The sequence below is a fragment of the Pelodiscus sinensis genome, chromosome 20 (genome assembly GCF_049634645.1).
Source record: "Pelodiscus sinensis isolate JC-2024 chromosome 20, ASM4963464v1, whole genome shotgun sequence".
NCBI lineage: Eukaryota > Metazoa > Chordata > Testudines > Trionychidae > Pelodiscus > Pelodiscus sinensis.
Genome location: NC_134730.1, coordinates 15,253,447 through 15,269,011, shown reverse-complemented (window position 1 = coordinate 15,269,011; position 15,565 = coordinate 15,253,447). Strand labels below are relative to the sequence as shown.

General features: G+C 44.0%; 1 protein-coding gene across 5 annotated transcripts in view; it reads left to right on the top strand.

Moving 5' to 3' along the window:
* The window catches only part of SPAG9 (sperm associated antigen 9), a 132,195-nt gene that overhangs the window by 19,611 nt on the left and 97,019 nt on the right, over positions 1–15,565 (top strand). The window contains exon 2 of one of the 5 annotated variants that reach the window (XM_075903800.1): positions 9,826–9,905. The exons of the other annotated variants lie outside the window; for them this stretch is intronic. The gene's annotated coding sequence lies outside the window, so the exon portion shown is untranslated. The remainder of the gene's footprint in view (positions 1–9,825; positions 9,906–15,565) is intronic. 5 annotated transcript variants of the gene reach the window in all.

Here is a 15,565-nt window from a genome sequence, read left to right as displayed (position 1 = left end):
TTTTCAATAACTTTGGGCAATCCTCAGCACTTCTGCAGATCAGGTCCTTAGGAGTGATATATCTGGAAATTGAGAAACATAATTTTGGTTTGATTTTAATTTGTCCATCATCATGTAGCAACTCTGTGGCAGAGCAGGGATAGAATCCAGTTCTCTAGGATTCATTTAATTGCCTTAACCTCAACAATATCCTGTGCTTTTCTGTAGTTATTGGCTTTATTTACTATATACCTGCTGCTGCAAATAAGAAGGAAGATATATAGACAACTGCCTTATTTCCTCAACAACTTTAATTTTTCTGAGTCCCATCATGCTGTGCACCAAATGAAGCAGAGTTCTGCAGACAATAGAATGTGATCACTTAACTAAAGACTGTATTATAACACACATGCACTCGAAGAGGCTTTAAGATTTCAAAAGGAACTTGAATTTTGGCACGTTGGCTCTTTCTATATATTAAAAAAAAATGTCCTGACCTATGACAGAATGACCTTATCACATCAGCATCAACAGGTGGGTGGGTGGGAATATGAGAGTGAGAGAGTGTTCCCCCAGTGATGCTGCAGTGAATGGAGAGGAGGCAGCGGTGAGGCGGGCCCCGGGCTCAGTTCAGGTTGGCCGGTTACTGTGAGTGCTCACTGGAGTGCATGGCACCCCACTGCTGGGGGAGTTGAGGGAGCTCAGAGTGTTGTAGAGAGAAGGGGAAAGCCTGCCTGGCTGCAGCCTGTGTTGTCAGTGGGCGCAGCATGGAAAAGCCCTGGGTGTAGGGCATCAGCCACACCACAAAGGGCTCTGTGCACCCCCTACCTCCCTCGCAGGCAAAGCTGAAGTGGAGGAAGCCCATGGGCAGCATGGTGCACACTGGGGTGGCCCGGGGGACCTCGAGTGCAGTGGCAGGACACGGTGAGCTCCTTGCTTACCCTGCTGGCAGGTTCCTCGCTCCTGCCCCTCCACCCAGCCTCCTCACTCTACTGCTCAGTTCACTCCTGTTCTGCCCCACCCACCAGAGCAGAGAGCCTGTGCTGATGCTCCAGCCTCACTCCCCCCCACCCCCAGGTTGAAGCACCAACGCTGGCTCCCTGTGGGGGATGGGGCGGGAGAAAGCCCCGAGGCTCCCCACTGGATCCAGCTTGCAGTGAAGAAGCAGCTGTGCATGCTGCTGCTGCTTTCTCCCTCCCCTGGCTGGGGGATCAACAATGCAGGGAGGTGCTCCAAGGAGTCTTTTCCTGCTATTTGGCAGGGCAGTGAGCGAGTGGGCTGGCGGTGTGGGTTCTCAGCAGGGTGGTGAGCAAGGGGGTGTGGGTACGGGGTCTCAGCTTGAGCGGGGGCGAGGTTGGATTGCCAGCGCATGCTCCCAGCGTGGCCCCAGTCTGTTCAATCACCACCACTCTGAGGCCTCTCACACCCCTAACAGTCTCTCACTGCTGATTCCAAGACCCGGCACCCCCAGCCTGCTCACTCATACCTCCCAAGCCAAGACCTTGCAGCTCCAACCTCCTCACACGCCCCCCTCAGAATCCCTCCATCGAGACCCTGCACCTCCATCCCCTTGCTCACCTCTTCCACAAGACCCTGCACCCACAGCCTGCTCCTGCACCCTCCCCCCAGCCAGACACCTACCCCCAAGAGAGGGTGGGGGGGTTGGCAAGCATAGCTAGCAGGGGGCACATCCCCCTTGTAACTTCTAAATATTTGAATATGCAATTGTAATGCTCTCAGGAAATTACAAGCAATCTACAAGCAGCCAGGTGGTGTCAGCCCACAGCTTCACTGTGTGGAGGGCCAATGGTTGAGGGGTAGCGCCAAGGAAGTTAATGGCTGAGGTAGGGGGGTGGGTGGCTAGTGGCCAGGGGCGGGGCTAACATGATGGTGGAGGATCTGAGCTTTGGGGACAAGGAATGATTGGATTTCCTGAAGGAATGGCACATGTGCTGCTTCTAGCACTGCCTGCAGATTTTTCCTGAGAGATACTTGTCCCTGGAGACCAGCAGGTACCAGCTGAGCTGGGGAGGCAAGAGGAGCTGGATGCTGCTGCTGCTGCTCCCAGGCTGCCGCTGGGCAGTGTAAGAGACTGAAGGGGCTCATTGACGCTGTCTCAGGGCCCATCCCATCAAGGTCAAGCTCTGCTCATGGCTAGCTCCCAAGCTGGGGAACTGGTTGCTGCTCCATTGGCCAGAATTCGGCCAGTGGAGCAGCCGGAAGCCCTGCCTGGGACAAGGGAGCCTGAGAGTACCATGGGTGCATAAAGCAAGTAAGTGCTGCCTAGACCCTGCATATCCTTCCCAGCCCACTCCTGCCCCCTCACCCTTGGCCAGATACCCACCGGTACCCTGCTCCTGCCCTCCTCTCCCCGGCCAAACACCTACCCCCAGCTTGCTCCTGCACCCTACCTCCCACCCAGATTCTGCACTCCCATCCTTATCCTGCTCTGTCCCTCACACTGAACTCCTCATTTTTGGACCCACCCCAGAGCCTGGGGGCCCACAAAATCTACTAACTCTGGAACCCCAGAAGGACTTGAACCTCAGTCCTCCCTGCTTCTCCCTTTCCATAGGGCTGGAATGCCAGGGGAGTGAGGTGTCTCAGATGGGGACCACATCAATGAATGCTGGAGGTTTTTGGAGAGGTTGTTTTTTTGCTTCTTACTTGTGTGGTCCCTGGCTGATTTTTCTGTGGAAGTGGCCCCTGATCAAAGAAAAGTTCCCCACCCCTGCCATAAATAAAGACAATGTTGAAACCTTTTGAGTTGGACATAATATTTTACTTTATTTCAAAATGAAGCCTGACCAAAAAGCCCCCATTTGGGGCTCAGCCCCCATCTGGCCGCAGCATCATAACACTCCTGTACTCCCCACACCCCAATCCTGAGCCTGTCATATATCTGAACCCCCTGCCCTGACCCCCTCAAACACCCACCCCCAAACACTGTGCCCTGAGTTGATCACACACCAAACCCCCTGCCCTGAGCCCCTCATATACTCCAATCCAAACTCTTGCACCCCTACATCCCCAGCCCTCTCCATAAGATTGACAGAAGACAGCCTGAATGTGTGCATGCAGCTGGATTTCACCAGTTGTGATGTAAACTTCAAATAAATGTGCAAAAAGATGCAGCAGCTGAAGTCCCATTAAATAAAGTCTGAGAGTACAATGCTTTGTTTACGCAATTACTAATCATGTTAATTATCAATAATATTAAGCTGTATATTTTCAATCCTGCAAATGGGCATTCTTACATGGCTCTTTGTTGACCACTTGTTCTGAATTTTGATGTAGTTTGGCTCTTTGGTTTGAAAAGGTTGCTGACCCTTGCTCTAGCCTATCCATCCCTCTGCTTCTCACTGAAAAGTATTTCTTCTACATTTGCCATCTGGGCACCAGCAGGGAACACTGGAAGCATAGGGGACAGCGTTTCTGCTTTCAGTTCTGGTGCCACAGAACCTTGTGGCTGTAGAGAAATGACGGGTAAAATAGTGCTCAGTCCTACAGAACTGTACTGAAGCATGTTTGCTGCAGATGGACTCTTCTGAGACTTTTACATCTAGCCTCTAACAAATATGTGCTGAGGATGAGTAAATGATTCTTTTCAGCTGCGTGTATCTTGGTGACATGCATGTGGATTTTTTTAAATAGACAATGAATACCACCTTTTGAATTTCAAACCTAACCATGCTTGAGTTTCTTAACAAAATGACTAAGAATTTAACAGTGGCAAAATGTATTTTTTCCTTTCATTCATTCTCAGAAATGACTGAGTTGTTGATACAATTTTCAAGTTATCTTAGGTTGAGGCAGATATGAGCGTGGAACATTTTAGCCTGAACAGTTAATTTGGCATGGTTATAAGTGACTGAAAACTATTATAGGTTGGACTTCCCTGGTTCTTCACCCTGAGGACTTGAATGGTCCCAAAGGAGAGAAACTTAAACAAATAGGTAGCACTTTATAGACTAACAAAACATGTAGATGGTATCATGAGCTTTTGTGGCAGAAGTGGGCTGTGTCCACGAAAGCTTATGATACCATCTAGACTATTTGTTGTTTTTTAAGTTTATCCTGTGCAGTAACTCGGCTACCTCCTGAAACCAAAGGAGAAAGTTTGCCAGACCAGAGAAGGTCAAACCTTGGACTCTCACAGGGCTCCTCTCCTGGCCACCTGCCCAGCCAGTGCACTCCTCCCAGCCAATGTCTTGGCTCCACCCCTGGCTGCCGCTTTTGATACTGTTTTGATACTTCCAGCATAAAAGGAACAGTGTAGCCTGTGTTATCAGTATTTTTTATATTAGAAAACTTGCTGTTTGGCACTAACTGCTAGTATCTCAATTCAGCTGCCCTGTATTCACATGCTCTCATTTGCAATTCACCAGTTCTCAAAACTTTACCTGAGACTTCGTTTATTAATCTTTGAGAGATTAATGTATAAGTTAGTGTGATCGCTGGAGTATAATTCAAGAAGCCATTTTTCCTCTGACTTGCGTATTAGGATGAGAATTTGTAGGTAAAAATGCATCGTAATTGATACTAGGCCTTGCAGTATTTGGGAAGATTGTTGTCATTAAGAAGTCAACTCCTAACTAAGTGTTTTAGATTGAAATTGTCTTTACACTCTTGATTACATAGTAATTTGATTGGATGTGATAATGTTCCATGTGAAATGATTAGAGAGATTGCTGCTTTTCTGATGGGTAACTGTGTAGATGGCATTATGACTTTGTGAGATCAAGTACTACTTATATGCTAAACTTCACTTTCACACACGTCTCAGTGTAAACTCAAGCTTTAGGATAGATGTACTGCAGTGTGCAGAAATAATATAATCCTCCTTGTTAATAGTGTTTGACTGCAGACTTTTTTTTAAAACTTAGATAAGACTACTAACAGTGAAAATAAATTGGCTCTTTGTATAGGAAACCCCCAAAATGTGACCGCCTGAGTTCCGACCCCCCCTTCACTTACAACCATTTTTGTAAGTGTGGAAGGGGCCGAAAACCCTCGACTTACATCTTTGGCCTGCATTTACGATGGTGCACAGTGCCTATTGTAAATGAGGGTTCAAGTTACAATGCTCCCAACTTGCGATGCTTCCCCAAGAACCAATTGCATCGCAAGTCTGGAGCCACCTGTAAACATCCCACTTTTTCTAGGATGTAAGAGATTAGTCAACTAGTGATGTAACTAGTTGCTTCCCCCCCCCCCCACTCCTTGTAGCTTCTGTCAGACAGAGGTAGGGAGCAGGAGCCGGTGCTGGGGGGAGTTGACGTAAAAGCTAGTTCCCCCCAACACCGTCACCTCAGGGGACAGGGGAAGTAGAGGCACAGTGGGAAATGGCACGAGTGGGAACTGAAGCAGTCTCTGCTCATGCGTCTTCTGCTGCAATTCTGCTTTTGAAATGTACAAGCGCTCCAGTGGGGACTCCCCTGTTGGCCCCGCCCCATGTTCCTTGCGGCGCCTCAGCCTTCGAAATGTAGGGCTGTTGTACATGTCAGAAGGAAGCCCCACGCTCCCTGTGGGACTTCTGCTTTTGAACTGTAGGGCTGTTGCTCTTATATACTAATCGAACAGTTGATGGAAATCCTATCAACTATTCAATTAGTTAATTAATTTATCATCCCTTACCTTTTCTTTGTACTTTGGTTTTGAACACACAATCCAGAAAGCCTCCTTGGTCACTCTTTTTGTTTCTGAAACCTCTCTTTCCCCATCATGGGAATATTCCTGAGGGGCTAAAAGTAAATCTGGCTCTAATAGTTCTATTTACTACAGCAGTATCTTATAACTGTTTCTGAAATCCCCCACAAAGCCCAAATCATGTTAATTTTCTTTGACAATTTAGCCAGTGCCACGCTAGACATCTGTTACTGTTTTGAGGTGGTAGATTTTGTCTGTTATCCACCACTATCTATCTCATGCTTTCATCTTACTAGATGCAAATTGTGTAGACTTCATTATTCACTTTATCCGTTGTTTTAACTGTAACTGCAGTTTAACTCTTGTCCATAAGTTCTTGGCCTGTTAAAGGCTTACTCTTAGGAAAAACAACAAATCATACCTGTTTACATGTCATTTCTAGATTTACCTAATTATCTGGCATAATTAAAAGAAAAATGACTGACTAAAAGAACCAAAAATATCTGAGGTGGAGTAAAGTGTAACTTAAATGCATCTGAGTATCAATGTTCATTGTCTATCCTGACTTTCAATAAGTCATTTTCATATTTTAAACTCTGTTTACTGTGAGGTTATCTTGCTCTCGAAGAAATGACTAAATACTGGACTGTTGGATAATACAAGCAATTATGGAATGGTGTTAACAGTTAAATTAATAGTACTGTGTATAGTATTCAGTGACATTAGAAGTCCTTGCTTTTTGTACAGGAAGGCTTTCTACACCTAACACTTCATGTGAATTTAAGAGCTTAGATTTTGTGGGGTACCTATTAGAATGCATGTGTTCATAAACCCTAAGACCTGGTGCTTTAGAACACTAACTTTACAATGCAAATATCCCATTGCCTAGTTCTGTAGAAAATTGGTTAATTTATTCTAAATTTCAGTGTGTAACAAAACTACAAAACACTTGGATTTTCAGAACATCCTTGTTGAACACTAACATTTTAAAAAATTAACTGAGTTTTGGTCTGTAACTGCATCAGTAGAAGCTGAAGTCCTATTTGCAATATAACGGGTCTCAGATGGTGACAAGTCAGTTTTTGTCCTGCCTGTCATATCCATTGTCTTGACACTGTAACCTGCCTTGGAAGAGCCAAGTGTGCAGTGCAGTGAAGTAGTTAGGTCCATGCCATTCAACTCTTGAATTGTTACCAAGTCTGCTACTAGGTGGGTCTAGTTGGAATGGCTTTGTTGTTTTACCACCACTCTCTCTAAGAAATAAATGAAAACCGCCTACAAACTTCACATGAATTGCAAAACTGGACATCAGATGGTCGAACTGGATGTGACAGACTTCAACTTGAAGGCAGTCAGCTTGAATTAAAACAATTATTTAAATAGCACTAGAACAGTACGAGAATCCAGCTGACACTTATAGCATTACTTCTTTATCAACTTAAAATATTTTAGAAAAAAAAAATTGTTTGTTTTAGTACCAGTCCCTTATTTAAGACCACAGGCTGCCAGTTTGATGTAGATGTTGACTCACTGCAGTCCGTGGCATTGATGCTTCCTTTATATTCTATGGAAACAGATAGACCACTAGATGGAGCAGAGCTACACTTAGAGGGCTCATCTGGGGTGTCAGTCATGTTACAGAACTAGAGGCTCAAACAAAAAAACAGGACTATGTAGCACTTTAAAGACTAACAAGATGGTTTATTAGGTGATGAGCTTTCGTGGGCCAGACCCATTTCCTCAGATCAAATAGTGGAAGAAAATTGGCACAACCATACCAAAGGATACAATCAAAAGAATGAACACATGAAAAGGACAAATCAAATTTCAGAACAGAAGGGAAATGGGGGGCGGGGAGGTAAATGTCTGTGAGCTAATGATATTAGAAGTGATAATTGGGGAAGCTATCTTTGTAATGAGTAAGATAATTAATATCTTTCTACTCAAAGCAGTAGAAAATCACAACATTATGGATCAGTGTGCTGTAAACTTTACTGATACAAAGCCTGTTAATGAAACTGACTACAGAATGGGACAAAGGTTTAAAGTCAACCAGTATTAGTCATGAATATCACTTGGTTAACATTAGCACTAATGTTTTTCTCAGGGGAAAGTTAACAATAAAAGGTTTAGCCACTGCCTACCCCCCGAGAAGCTAAAAGATTTGTTGTGCATCTCTAGTTTTATTAAATTTTAGGCTCCCATACATATTTTGCTGATCAAATAAACTTCACTTGCTATAGCTGAGTTATTTACAACAAAAGATGTGTAAGATTTCAAATGTCTTTCTGGATTTTACATTCTGGCTTGTCAATGGGAGTAACCTGGCTTTTCATATAAAGTTAATCTGCTGTAGTTGCAACATCTGTTTCCCTGGCATTAGGCTCTTATAGAAAAGAGACATTTTGTTTCCTTATCCTGTTTGTTCTTCTTGCCCCATTCATTATATCCCTGCTTCTGCCTGTTACTTAGGGTGGAAAAAAGCACTGAAGTCCCTGTCAGGAGGATATTCCATTACTTTGTGAGAGGTTGGCTAAACAATATGATGGGTTCAGGCTGTTCTGGCAGAAATCATCTTTGCGTGTGTCTTTAAAGAGCCTAGCTCGGTGGGCTCCAGTACTGGATGTAGGGGAATCCTAGAATGCTACTGTTATGTAAATACAGGCAGTCCCCGAGTTACGCGGATCTGACTTATGTCGGATCCGCAGTTACGAACGGGGCTTTTCTCACCCCGGAGGACACGAGCGGCGGGACGCCCAGATGTGCCGTGGTCCCGCCGCCCGCGTCCTCCGGGGCGAGAAAAGCTGCTCCGCGTCTCCCTGGTCTGCTGGGGGGGAGGCCCCCCCAGCAGACCAGGGAGACGCGGAGCAGCTTTTCTCGCCCCGGAGGACGCGGGTGGCGGGACAGCAGACCAGGGAGATGGGGAGCAAAGCCTCGGAGGATGCCAGCAGCGGGACAGCCGCGGCGCATCTGGGCTGTCCCGCTGCCCACGTCCTCCGCGTCTCCCTGGTCTGCTGGTGGGAGCCCCACCCCCAGCAGACCAGGGAGACGCGGAGCAAAGCCTCGGAGGATGCGGGCGGGACCGCGGCGTGTCTCGGTGGTCCCGCCACCCGCATCTCCCTGGTCTGCTGGGGGGAAGGGGGCGCAGCTAGTGCGCCCCCCACCCCTCCCAGCAGACCAGGCTTTTCTCGCCGACGACGCCTGGGGTAGAGCAGCTGGGGCGCTGCCGGGTTGGCCACCGCAGCACTGAGGTGCGGCGCTGTGGGGACCTATCCGGCAGCGCCCCAGCTGCTCTGTCCCAGGCGTCCAAATTCAGCCGCTGTTGAAACTGATCAGCGGCTGATTCCAGGAAGCCCAGGGCAGAGCAACTCTGCCTCGGCTTCCTGTAGTCAGCCGCTGGTCAGTTTCAGCAGCGGCTGAATCTGGATGCCAATTCCGACTTACATACAAATTCAACTTAAGAACAAACCTACAGTCCCTATCTTGTACGTAACCTGGGGACTGCCTGTATTAAATGAAAATAAGGTGATTTCAGGTGACAGTTTATTGCCAAGTTTAAGGATTTTTGGTGACAACAATTTCTGCTGGATCAAATTGGGAACTTAAAGCAATAGTAATGGACGCGTTAAGGTCCAAAGGTAATGGATGTTAGTTAAGGAATTCTGCAAGCAAGAAACTGAGTATATGCCCATTTCTATTTACTGAGGAACAAGTATTTCTGTAATCTTGAATATCTAAACCAGCTTATTTTCAATTTAAAAACTGTAACCACTCTGTAGAGCAAGCATTAAATGTGAACTATTTGAAGTTTTTAAAACTCCTTCAAAGGAGCTGAGTTTATTGTCTTAACAGATTGTCTAGCTTTCTTGTGTTTAACTACAAAGCAGCTTGTGTTGAATCGATGTAGTTTTTCCTGGCTAACGTTGGGATGCTCGGCCAGTCAAATAGTAACTAAAGAACATGTGTGTTCTGTTTCTTTTGAAGCTGGTGTGAGACATGGTATTAGGGAATCGGTTGAAGGAAGATTGCCCAAGAGACATTTCAGAAGGGGCTTAAATGTTGTGCGACTAAGGCCCACTAATAAATGGGATTTTTTTGTTCTGCCTGCACAGCAGGAACTGATAATTCCTCTAGAGGAGGCATCTGACCAGTTGGATGTGGCTTTCTAGCAGGTTTGTTTCTCTTTCTCCCCCTTAGGCTAATCAGCAATTTGAGGCAGAGGACAACAAACTGATGGAGGGTGTTCCAAACTTGGCAAAAGCCATCAAACTTGGGAGGTAAGCTCTGATTTTTGAACAGGCAGGGCAGGCAGCTTTTATTGCCTAATCCATCGTACTTGCTCTCCGGACAGAAATGGAAATTCCAAATACTTCACCTCAGTTTCCCTTAATTTCCTGTTATGAGGGTTGATTAGCTCCGTTTGAGATGAACTTGATAAGTTAAATCAAGGAAGCTTAGGTTTTTATATGGAGCACTGGTATTGCAGGTCTTTGGACACTGTTTCACTTGGAGCTGTATATCCAGTTGCAGATGGGCTGGTAGAGTATTTGAAAGTGAACATTTATTTTCATGTAAGCTTTGTTATTCCAATAATTTCTTTTCAATCTAATGTTCTGCCTTTTTTTTTTTTAAAGACTATTTACAAGTTGGTTTAGATACTGTGTTCAAAGCTGGTTGACATTTGTATAGATGCAGAATTTTGTGTCTATACAGATTAGCTAAATTATTTCCTTAAATTGACCAATTCAGATTTGTCTATTATTTAGGATGGTATTTTTAAATGTGTAGAACAGTTTACTTGAGCTAGATATGGCGCTATTTAGTAGGTGTGCATTATACCTGGGAAGATTGAGCTTTTAGAATCTACTCTCCAGTATTTCAAAATTAATATTGAACCTGTAATGTGCTCTAACAAATTGGAGTACAATGAATTTGGAAGGCATTCAGTTAACTTCTCTAATTATAACTTTTTTTTTCTGAAATTGAGATTCTCAGATCTTGCATATCACCTGTCTATACTGAAAATCAAACAATGGAAGACACTGAAGTGTTTCTTTGTGGTTAGATACTTCTGGAAGTTGACACCAAGTTTAGTATATTTTTAGTCTGGAGAATGTTGCTCAGTTCTTAATACTGGCTGTTCTAAATGGGAGTAAATAAAAAGAGATTAAAAAAAGTGGACTTTTCAGCTTAGAAAAGAGGAGACTAAGGGGGATATGGTAGAGGTCTATAAAATCATGACTGGTATGGAAAAAGTGAATAAGATAATGTTGTTTACTTATTCCCACAATGTAAGAACTAGGGGTCACCCAATAAAATTAATAGGTAGCAGGTTTAAAACAAAAGGAAGTTTTTCTTTGCTCAGAGCACAGTCAACCTCTGGAACCCCTTACCAGAGGTTGTGGTTAAGTCTAGGACTTTAATAGAGTTCAAAAAGATCTAGATAAATTCATAGAGGTTAGGTCCATTAATGGCTATTAGCTATGATGTGTAGGAATGGTGTCCCTAGCCTCTGATTCTCTGGATATGGGTGATAGGAGAGGGATCACGTGAGGATTATGTGTTGTGTTCCCTCCCTCTGAGGCATCTGGTATTGGCCACTGTCGGCACACAGGATACTGGGCTAGGTTGACCTTTGGTCTGACTCAGTATGGCTGTTCTTAATGTTCTTGCTATCTTCTCTTTTAAAAATATAAATGAATGTAATTATAAGGCTAACTGTTAGACCTCTCTGTTCAGCTGAATAGAAACAACGAGCAGTCTCGGGGTACCTTAGATACTAACAAATATGAGCTTTTGTTGGTAAAATCTACAGAATGCAAATTACAGAATCAAGGGTATATATAACAGCAATAGCAGGTGTCTGTCAATTGCAAGACCAGTGTTAAGCTAAGTCAGTCTGGATGTGTCCCATTCATAGCATTTGATGTAGAAATGTGAATATAAAAGGTGGGGGAAATTGCCTTTGTAGTGCATTAACCAGTTATCTTTTTTTAAGCCCAAGTTGATAGTGCCAAACTCTTAAATGAACTCTAGTTCAGCTGTGTCTGTCTGTATTTGGGTGATAAAATTCCTTTGTATATGAGTGACTACTTTAAAATCCATTATTGAATGTACAGGGAGGTTAAAATATTCCCCTACAGCAGAGGTGAGGAACCTCTGGTCTAGGGGCCGGATGTGGCCCCCAGCTCGTATGGATGTGGTTCCTGAGGCTCAGGGTCCCCCCAGCATTGCTTCTCACTTGTGTGTGTGGCCACCAATTTTTTTTCTATGGATCACTGGCCCCTGATCCAAAAAAGGTTCCCATTCCTTGCCCCACAAGTTTGTGTTACCATTTCTGATATCTGGTTTGTGTCCATTTATCCTGTGTCGTAGATACTGTCCAGTTTGAACAATATGCATGGCAGAGGGGAGTTGCTTGCACTTGATGGCATACATTACATGAGCCCCTGGTGAAGTGGCTTGGGTGGTTATGTCTTGTGATGGTGTCACTTGTATTAGATGCGTGGACAAAGTTGGCAGTGGGCTTGTTGAAGGGGTAAGTTCCTAGATGAGTGTATTTGTGGTATATGCCTGCTGCTAAGTATTCAGGTTGTGGGGGGAGGCTGTCTGTAGGTGAGGATTGATCTTTCTGTCAAGGTCTGAGTGAGGGATGATTCTCTAAGGTAGGTTGTAGATTGTCAATGATGCGCAGGAGGGGTTTAAGTTGTGGGCTGTAGGTAATGACCAGCGGTATTCTGTTTTCCTTGTTGGGCCTATCTTGAAGTAGATGACTTCTGGGTTCTTGTCAGGTCTTCCAATCTGTGTCTTTACTTCCCCAGGTGGGTATTTAAGTTTTAAGAATGCTTGCCAAAGATATTGTAGGCGTTGCTCAGATCTGGTTATATCTTAGGTCTTAGCAGTAGACAACAAATCGTATGATGACAACACATCATGTGATGTGTCTTGGATGTAAACTAGAGGCATGTAGGTAAGAATAGTGTTCAGTAGGTTTCCAGTATAGGGTGGTGTCTGTGACCATCCTTTATTTGTACTTTAGTTTCCAGGAAGTGGATCTTTTGTGTGGACTGGCCCAGGCTAAGATTGATAGTGGGGTGGAAATTGTTGAAATCCCTGCGGAATTCTTCAAAGATCTCCTTCCTGTGGGTCCATATGATGATGCTATCAATGTAGCATAAAGGATGCTAGGAGATGGGAGCAGAGGAAATGTTCATCTGAATAGTTAATTTGATAGTTAGGAAAATTGTGAATGGATTTGTTTTCAACTAGTAAATCTATTTCAATGCAGGGACCAGAACAAGTTGTCTTCAATGCCTACTTAAAATTTTCTGTGGGCTTTTTAGACCCTACTATCTTTTGTCATGGTATCTTTTTTCAAATATTTGTCTACCCAAAAATAGGTCTCTGAGACACTGGAATGCCAAAGAACCATTTTCAGTTGTTTGAGATGAAAGAAATTATTGTAAAATGCTTCCATTTTTTTGTTTTGATGCACCTCTGAGAGACTCCAGGCTGTCCCAGAAAGTACTATTGTTAGACTAATCTCAACACATTACTTTGCTCCACTTGCAATGGATGGGAAGTAGAGAAGACAAAAATGGTGGTTGTTACTTGGATGATTTCAGACATCTCTGCTCCCATGTGCAAGCCAAAGAAAATGAGAATGAGGCAACCATTAGACTTAAATTTGTTGCCATGATGGTATTCCTATTGGTCTAAAGAACTTTGAGTGCTGTCATCTAGCCTATTGCTGTGGTGATGTCCTGTTTTCTCTTTGGAGACCCATTTGTAAACCCATATGAATTCTCAAGCTTTTGTTTTTCTTTTGGCCAGATACCAATACCTTTACTCAGTATCTTAAACTATTGTTGTTTACCAGTGTTGTACCTGACCATCTGGCTGTGGACCGACTGGCTAAGCAGTAGTTTGGCAGAAAAGGACCTGGGTATTACAGTGAATGAGAAGCTGAATCAGTCAACAGTGTGCCCCTGTAACCGAAAAGACTAACGGTATATCGGGTTGCATTAGTAGGAGCATTTCCAGCAGATCTAGGGAATTAATTATTTCCCTTTATTTGGCACTGATGAGGCCATACCTGGAGTATTGTCCAATTATGGGTCCCCCATTACAGAAAGACTGTGAATGCATTGGAAATAGTCCAGCAGGCTGCAACAAAATGATTGGGGGGGCTGGAGCATATGACTTATGAGGAGAGGCAGAGGGAGTTGGACTTTAGTCTACAGAAGAGAAGTGAAGGGGGATTTGATGGCAACCTTTAACTACCTGAAGCAGGTTTCCAAAGAGGAAGGAGAGAGACTATTCTCAGTGGTGATAGATGAGAGACCAAGGAGCAATGCTCTCAAGTTGCAGTGGGGGAGTTCTAGGTTAGATATTAGAAAATATTATTTCACTAGGAGGGTGGTGAAGTACTGGAATGGGTTACCTGGGAAGGTGGTGTAATCACTGTCCCTAGAGGTTTTTAAGTCCCAGTTTGACAAAGCCCTGGCTGGGACCATTTAGTTGAGATTGGTCCTGTTTTTAGCAGGGGGTTAAACCTCCTGAAGTCTCTTCCAACCCTGATTCTATGATGTTCTGTGTAAAGAATTTGATAATTGTGAAGTCCTTGAAATGGGTTTCATGGAGTGTTTGATTCTCTCTCTTTAAGTAAAATACTTTAGGATTAAGTGTTCTGGGTTTTGTTTTGGTTCATTGGCTTTTTACAGGACTATTTGTTTGTGCGTGGTGGTGGTCTTGCTATAATGAAAAGGCTTAAACCCAAGAGCAACATGTTGGAGTGTTGGCTAACGATAGACAGGCTCCTTTCTCCATCCTGGTGTTTACCCATCGTCTCCTCCTGCCAGGGGCTTGTGTGTACAACCTTCTTTGTCCCCTGTTTCTCTTCCTCTTCCCTTACCCTTCCCATTCTTTCTGTTTAGAAGTCTTTCAAAACATGAACACATTAAACAGTATTGGGAGGATAGACAGAAATCAAGTAGGAAGATTGTTATGCTCAAATGTTATGCAGTTCTTTTGATCTATAGACAGTTGCACAAGTGCTTGAGGCTATGATGAAAAGCTGGTGAGAGCTTCATATGTGTCTTCCTCCCTCTTTCTGGTTTCTAGTTGTCTCCCCTCTCCCTCCTCTGTCCCCCCCCCCCCCCAAATTAATAGAGTTTTGGCCATTGAAGCCTAGAACTTCCCCTGACGTTCTATGTGTGATTGGATTTGACTGACAAAGCCCAGGTTGAAATGCATGAGCAACAGACTAGACATTCATTTGAGGGTATCTTGTTGAGGAAGGAACTCCACAGGAGATTGGACTAAGCCAGAATTAGGCCCTGCAATGACTGAAATATCTTTCTCAAATAAAATGTTCCCATCACTAATAGAATGGTTATGAAACAGGGATCAGAAATCAAGGGTGCACACCTACACAAGTGTTTAGTGCCTGTATGCAGTCACCATTGCTTTAATTATAGAGCTGCCATTTGTGTTGGAATAGACCCAATCAAGGAAACAAATAGCCTAATTTGGGGTAGAACTAGGGTACCATCACTTATCTTAAACCATCAGCCACAGTGAGTTGCAGACATATTTTAATGCTGATTTCATATTGGTAGTCTGCTGTGCTCAAAACACTGTTGGGAGTTGCGCTTTACTTGAAGTGTAAAATAAATAGTATGTAGGCATTTCAATGAGTGTGTGTGTGTGGGGGGGGGGGGGTATAAGTCACCTTTGGTGAATTCTGGAAGAGTGTTATGAACCATTTACTAGTTAAGATGTGTTAAGTCAGAGGACTTAAGCTTGTATTGGTGTGTTTTGCTATGCTGATTTCCAGGTGTGACTGCAGTGAATATCATTTTCTACTCAGCAGCACTGAAGCAAAATTTCAAACCCAAGCCAGCATATTAGGTTAATACTTAGTGTTATCTAGGCT